Source organism: Tauraco erythrolophus, chromosome 9 (genome assembly GCF_009769465.1).
Source record: "Tauraco erythrolophus isolate bTauEry1 chromosome 9, bTauEry1.pri, whole genome shotgun sequence".
NCBI lineage: Eukaryota > Metazoa > Chordata > Aves > Musophagiformes > Musophagidae > Tauraco > Tauraco erythrolophus.
In genome coordinates this window covers 34,633,713-34,641,430 of record NC_141473.1, presented here as the reverse complement: position 1 = coordinate 34,641,430, position 7,718 = coordinate 34,633,713, and positions in this window count along the sequence as shown.

Here is a 7,718-nt window from a genome sequence, read left to right as displayed (position 1 = left end):
ATGGCTATGTAAGGGTCCGTAGGGTTCTATAGGGCTTCCATGTGTGTTTATAGGGCTTTATGGGGCCGTATAGGGTTTCTGTAGTGTTTTATAATGGTCTACAGGGCTCTGTAGGACTCTAAAGGGTTTTTAAATTCCTGCATATGTTTCTTGAACTCTTTCACATTCTCCCGCTGCCTTTCCCTCCCTCTTCCTGACCTCATTTCCATTCCTGCCCATGTTTCTCCTACCCTGTCATTTTGCCAAACTGTCATTCTCTTTACTTTTCTGAGGTGCCTTATTTCTCTTTTTTATTTCCTCTCTCTATTTCTTTTCCCATGAGAACCGTCAGGATTTTCCCTGTCTCGGTTCCATCTCCTTTTCCTGATGATCCCTCCTGCTTCTCTCTCCTGCTCCCTCTTCATTCTTCTCTCTGTCCCTGATTTTTAGCTCAAGTTCTCCACACTGTTGTCCCTGTCTCTCTCTGGATCACAGTGTCCCATTTTCCATCTCCCTGTCCTGCTGTCCTTCCTCCTGATTTTTTTCTTCCCTTTTTCTCCCTCTGTCTTGTTGCCTTCAGGCTCTGAGCCTCGTAGCCAACTCGCTGCTAGGATTTCTTCCACCCATTAAGGAAGAAACTGTTTCTGCCTCCTCTCTGCCCCTGGATGTGTTTGCAGCTCCCAGATGTGGAGCTGGTGGTTGTGGCCAGGTCCAGGGGAGGGGGAGATGTACTGTGGGCCTTTGGCTGTGGCCCCTCTTCCCAACAGGCTCCAGCTGGGGCTCGGACTGCCCCCAGTGTGGCCAATGAGGCTGAGGCTATAAAAGGGACTGCCTGGGCACACCTGTCTGTGGGGGCTGATGGAGGGGGCCTGGCTGAGGAGTGAATTCCAGGGGGTCCAACAGGCAGGTGTCTCCAGCCAGGAACAGCCAGTCCCTGCAGTAAGGAAGGATCCTCCCAAGCTGTCCCTGACAGACTGAACACAGCACACGGCACTGGGAGCTCGGAGCCTCCGTGGTCTACGTCTGTGAGCTGCTGCGTATTGAGGAAGGGTCCTGAATGAAGAGCATTTTAAACTTTAAAATGCTGCTTTTAAAATTGTTTTCCATGTTTCTCGCTAACTGGTTCCCTGACCCTAATTTTCAAAATCTCATTTTTCCTGGTTTGTTATTTTTTCTTGCACCTTCCTTTACCCTGGTGATTTTAAAGGGTTTTTCATGTGTCTGTGTCTCTCAGTGACTCCCTGGCTGTGTAAGGGATTGTAGATGATGGTCTGGGTAGGGCTGCAACAGAAAATTACTAACTGGACTCAGTTGTGAGAAAGGGCATGGGGAGGATTGTTATTTAACAGATATAATTACAACTTGAACTCAGCTGTGAGAATGTAACATGAGCTGAAGAGACTCAATCTAAAAGGTGTTAAGGCTTGTGCCTGTGGGGATTAATATTTGATTTATTTTGATGGCCAGCTGTTGTTGAACTCCAGATGTTTCTCCTAAATGGAAACAAGACCTCTGGAATGGGTCCCCTCTTGCTCAGCATCCAGGTGACTTGTTCAGTACTGTTTTTTTCAGATGCAGAGGAATGAGCTGTATGCCAAAGGGCAACAGAGGCCTCGAGCGGACACTGTAAGCAGGTGGGTTTGGGTGTGGTGCCAGAGGGAAGATGTGACTGGTGGCTGTAAGAGCAGTTACTGGTTTGGTTTTTATTACTTTGTAGGTGAAAGCAGTGATTGAAGCAGGATGATGGCAGCAGAAGTGACTCGGGCAGGTGAGCAATGACCAGTAGGCTGAAGTAGCCTGCAAGTTACTTTTCAGGTGTCGTATTGTTGGCGAAGTTGTAAGCATGCCATGTTGTTTGTGGTCTGCAGGTGGTATCTGAGTCTCCATGTGGCAACCTGTAAATGGCAGAGGCTGGGCCAGTGAGCAGCCAAGGTAAAGGAGTGGGAGACAAAGCGGCACAGGCAGGCTGCGGTTCCGGGCAGTATCTCAGCACGTGCCTTTCGGTCTGCTTGCTTTCAGTTGCTGCAAGCGGGCTCAGAGGGGTAAAGCCACACATCAACAAGCGGTCCAAGAAAGTGAGGTAGATGTTGGCTGGACCAGTGTCCAAGAGCAAAGTATCCTGTGGCAACTCAGTGAGGCACTTCTCTTTGGTTTTGCAGGCGCTGTGCGGGTCACCTCTGGAATCGGATGAGCATTTGAGGTGAGCTGGGTAGGAGCGAGGAGGAGCACGGGGCTGGTTATTTCTCATAAGCACAACAGTAATTTTGTCTCTTGATATCTTAGGTCCCAGAAGTGATGACAGCCACAGTGTCTGACTTGGGAATCAGCACGGAGCGAGTGAGTGGAACGTCACAGTGCTTTTGAGGAAGGAGGTGTTGTGGAAAAGGTCGATGTCGACCAACACAATGCTTCCTGCTGGCAATCTTTTTGCAGATGATGAAGAGGAATCTTCCGACTGGAGGAATATCCTGGTCGGATGATGTGGCTTGTGTCACGGATGGATTCAGATCTCCAGCCCTAAGCAAGATAAGTTGAGGGAGCAGAGCTGGGGACGGGCTGGGAGAAGGGAACAATGTGAGGAATTGCAGGGAGAGGTTTCCAAGTCAGTGTAAGAGAGAGGGTTGTCCAGGAAAAGGGAGCAGTGACTTGTCAGCACAAGGCTCGTGTGTCAGGGCAGGGTAGGGCAGCTCCAGCTCATGTCTGGTGTTGTGTCATTTGTTGTCTCTGCTGTGTCTCAGACCTTCCTTGGGCCTCAACATGATCTTTGCACTTCAGGAGTGCAGCAGCATCTTGGTTGCCATCTTTGGGGTTTCAAATGCCCGTACTCATTGGCAGAGCATCAATCAGTCAATTCTTTTCTGGGGTGACAAGCTTAAAGCGTGGATCGGTCTTGGGTCTCGGAGGTTTCCGGTCGGTCCTTATGCGCATTGTTGTTCCAGGCTGTGTCACCAGCTCCGATCTCTTACTATCCATTTCAACCACTGGGACTTCTTGCCTGCATCCTTATGTTCTTGACTCTTGAAGCGAGGTTTCTCGTGCATCCGTCCTCTGCGTTTTGGCAGTAACTTCTCATCATGGGCCATTACCTTTGGCCTTGTTTCTGGGCTTGATATGGAGCCTCCTTATCTCACTGTTGTGGCCCCATAGGTCTTGCTGCCCCGCAGCGTCTCAGGTTCAGGAGTCATTCTTCTTGTGGAGAGGTTTTTCCTTTCGGAGTTGCGTTGCCTGCAGCGTTCTGTTGAGTGTTGGTCTGTGTGTGTGTGTGTCTGTGTGTTTGTCTTGGAGCTGCTCTGCCTGGAGGTGTGGAGTCAGGGGTAGGTGGAACAGCAATAAGAGTCTGGGGTTAGTACGTTGATATGCCGGGACTGTTCAGGTAATGGTCTGGGAGCATGTACAGCCCTCTTGGGTGGAGCACGCATCAGCAGATTGTGTGGACAGACCCTTCAACGGTGGTTGAACGGGGATGATGGAGCTGTCTGGGAAGGGCTGTTCATCGGCAGTGAAGCTGGTGGAATCCCAAAGGCGTTAGGGTTTGTAGGTGTGGGGCTTGAAGTTTGTGGTCTGTTCTTTTTTTAATGGCAAAGCTGTAGTTAAAATCTAAATGGTGTTCTTGTAATGGGAAGAAGACTTCTGAAACGGTTCAGCTCTCGGTCTGCACCTGGTGACTTCTTCAATCGCTGTGCTTTCAGCTGCAGAGGGATGAGCCGTGTGCCAAAGAGCGACACAGAGAGGTGAGCACAGCGCTGTGACATGGTGAGTTGGCGTTGGGTGTCAGTGGGAAGCTGGGACTTGTGGCTCCGTGAGTGCTGACGTTTGGGGTTTGGTTCATTGTGAAGGTGCGAAGCAACAAGCGCAGCAGAATATGGGCACTGGAGCTGATGGAGCAGTGACCAGTGGGGGAAGGAGCAGTGGCTGTACAGGTGTCACACACCTGGTGCAGCAGTAAGCAGCCCCTAGACCCCTCCTAGAGACCCCTGACCCATCTAAGAGACCCCCCACATCCCCCCAGACCCATTCTAAACCCTCCCACACCTCTCCTAGAGCGTCTGGACCCCTCTTAGGGACCCCAGACTCTTTTTAGAGATTGCCAGATACCCCGAGACCCCTCCTACAGATGCCAGACCCCTAATAAGAACCCCCAGACAGATTCTAGACCCTCCCAGTCGTATCCGAGAGCCCCCAGACCCCTCTTAAAGCTTCCAGACTTAATCCTAGAGACCCCCAGATCCCCCCAGACTTATTCTACACTTCTCCAGGCTTATCCTAGAGCACACAGACCCCTCCTAGAGGCCCCAGACCCATTCTAGAGACCCCCAGATCACCCCAGACCTCTCCTACAGCACTCAGACCCCTCCTACAGCCCCCAGACCCATCCTAGAGACGCACAGATCATTCCAGACCCATTCTGCACCCCCCAGGCCTATCGTAGAGCCCTCAGCCCCATCTTAGTATCCCACAGCTTTCCCCAGACTCATTCTACACATCCCCAGATCCCTCCTAGAGCCCTCAGACCCATCCTAGAGACTCCTAGATTCCCTCAGACCCATACTACACCCTAGCATGTCATTCCTAGAGCCCCCAGACCCTTCCTAGAGACCCCCACGTTCCTGCAGACTTATTCTATACCCCTCCAGGCTTATCCTAGAGCACCCAGACCCCCCCTAGAGATGCCAGACCCATTCTGGAGACTCCCAGATCAACCTAAACCCATTCTACACTCCCTGAGACCCTTCCTAAAGCTCCCAGATCCCTCCTAAAACTCCCAGACCCATCCTAGAGACTCCTAGATTTCCCTATACCCATTCTACACCTTCCCAGACCCCTCCTAGAGCCCTCAGACCCCTCCTAGAGCCCCTAGACTCATTTTAGAGACCTCCAGATCCCCTCCAACTCATTCTACACGCCCTCAGATCTCTCCTAAAGCCCTCAGACCTCTCCTAGAGACCCCCAGATCCCCCCAGACATATTCTACACCCTCCCAGTCACATTCTATACCCTCCCAGTTGTATTTGAGAGCTCCCAGACTCATCCTAGAGACCCCCAGACCCCTCTTAAAGCTTCCAGACTTATCCTAGAGAACCCCCAGATCTCCCCAGACTTATTCTACACCCCTGTAGACCCATTCTAGAGACCCCCAGACCCATCCTACAGCACTCAAACTCCTCCTAGAGACCCCCCAGATCCCCCCAGACACATTCTACACCCCAGTCGTATCTGAGAACCCCCAGATCTCTCCTAGAGACACCAGACCTATTCTAGAGACCTCCAGATGCCCCCATACCCCTCTTAGAGACCCCTCCTAGAGACCCACGCCCCCCTGGCCAATCCTAGAGCCCCCAGACCCCTCCTAGAGACTCCCAGATCTTCTCAAGCTCATTGTGTATTTCCCTAGGTCTATCCTAGAGCTGCAAGAACCCTCCAGCAGCTAACAGACCCATAGTAGAGACTCCCAGACCCATTCCGCACATTCCCAGGCTTATCCTAGAGCCCCCCAGACCTATCTGAAAAAGCAGCAAAATAACAAAGAAAAGCATTGCTGTAGGAACTGGTTGTTGGGCATCCGGGGTAGAGCCCAGGCAGAGCTACTGGCCCCAGGCCACTGAGCAGAGACAGAGAGAGCAAGTACCGAACATATACAGAAACTCCCCTCTCACCCTGCTGACAAGCCCCCCCCACTTAGCACAGTTACCCATTGCAGGCCAATAAACTATGGTTTGAACAAACACCATGGGCAGAGTTTGGGGAAGTCCTTGAAAGCCCTGGTCCCAAAGTCTTTTGCTTTGAAATTAGTAATTAGGCTTCAAAACAAGTGTTTAAAGTGTAGTCTAAGGACGAAATGTGTCAGGTCATATATATTCTGATGTGTTATAGGTCAAAGCGTCTTAAGAAACAGCAGGTAGCAACATGTCCCACGCCCTTTGATTGCTGCCTCATGAGTAACTCTGGTTTTCCCTCGTCTCACACCAGCACACGGTAAACTCCTCCAACCCATCACATTTGTCTTTGAAAGTGACTTCTCAAGCAAGCGGAGGATCTCTCCTCCTCTTCACCTCTCCTCTTCTTTTCTCCTCCTCAGCTCAAAAGAGCCTCTTTATCTTTGATAACACTATAATGAACCCAAAATCTGTTTTATCTATTTTTTCCAACATTTTATGAAAAATTCAAGCCAACTTTTACCTGCCTGCAGTGTGCGATACTAGGACAGAGACAGCGAGGGGGAAACGTTTGTCAAGCCAATGACTGCATTTAACTTACATTGCTTGTTTCTCCCTCTCCTTGGAGAGATGTACAAATGAAAATTCAAGAGGCCAGAATAAAAAAAAAGCGTGGCTAGATAGGGGATAGCATTAGCAACAGAATGGGAAAGGACGTTTTGTTTTTGTCACAACAGGATCTATTTTTAAGAGCTTGTATGTTTCATGTCATAAAATCATTTCTGGGATTATATTTTCTGAAAAAAAAAAAAAAATACAAGACAAAAAACCTATGCCCACTGCAGAGAGCACTAAAATAGTCCACTCCAGCCACTTCAGACAGGATATATGGAAATAATCAGCATTAGTCTGAGGTAAGAACAAATAGATGCAACTATCTGGTGACGCAGAATAAAGAGAGGAGTGGGATTTTGCTCAAGTAGATTGAAAGAGCTGGTGGCATTGGAAGGATTATTAGGGATGATAGAAGTGGTAATTTGTTTGACCTAGTAACTGCTCTGATTGGTGGCCATCCCTTTGAATATGAATATCCCACTGAATATTTCCAGTAACTCTCCTGGAAACAAAAGAAATGTGTTCAGATCTCCTCTGGGTGTGGGAAACAACTGCTTTTACTGCTGAGGTGAGGGGGGAGGTCGGATGCCATCAAGTGCTTTAAAAAACACATTCTCTCTTCAACTGGCAAGAGTGTCTCAAAATGATTGTGTTTTCTATGTACAGCTCTAATTAAGGGTCTAGGCTTCAATTAGTGTCATGTTTTCCTGGCCTATAATGTTACGTGTCCGTCAGAACATTCTGTTTTAAGCAGAAAGCTCACCTGTAAGGGCCCAGCCAGAATACACACTGCTCTGAGATGGCTTTACTTATAGATGAGGGGTGATTTAAAAAACGTATATGGGAACAAGGCATCCGGGTCCTACTGAATGTCACTTTGGATGTGAGCATACAACCCACTTAGATGTCTTCAAAGCATCTCAAAGGGCAAACTGAGGTAACTGTGCTTCAAATTCATGTTCAAACATGAGCGGTCAACTTGGCCAGAAAACTTTCAGATTTAAAAAATATTTTTAAATTGACATTTTCCAATTTCGATGTTATCTCCTCGTAAAGTGCCCCCAAGCTAACACCAGTTCTGTGCAGCTTGGTGTGTGTACCGATCTTTCTCAAGCATCCCACCTCTGTTAATGGGACATGAAGTGTAGATGTGATACATCCAGCAGTCAAGTTCTGCTGATGCCTAGACATTAACTTGAAAAATGAGCCAGTAACTTGTGTAAACCTGACTGGGAAGGAGCCTTTTTCCTGATGAATGTTACTCAGGCTCTCAGGTGTCGGAGGGATCTCATCTCATCTCATCTGGTCTTCTACAGCACCTCTCCCGTAAGTTATCTCGACAGGAACCTGGTTCTCCCATGGGAAAACCTCTCTTTCCTAGTATAACCAGGGAGGTACCTGATGACATGATTCAGCAACTGGCAACATGAGGGAGACTTTATCACCTATGTTCCCCGGGAGCCCCTCTGC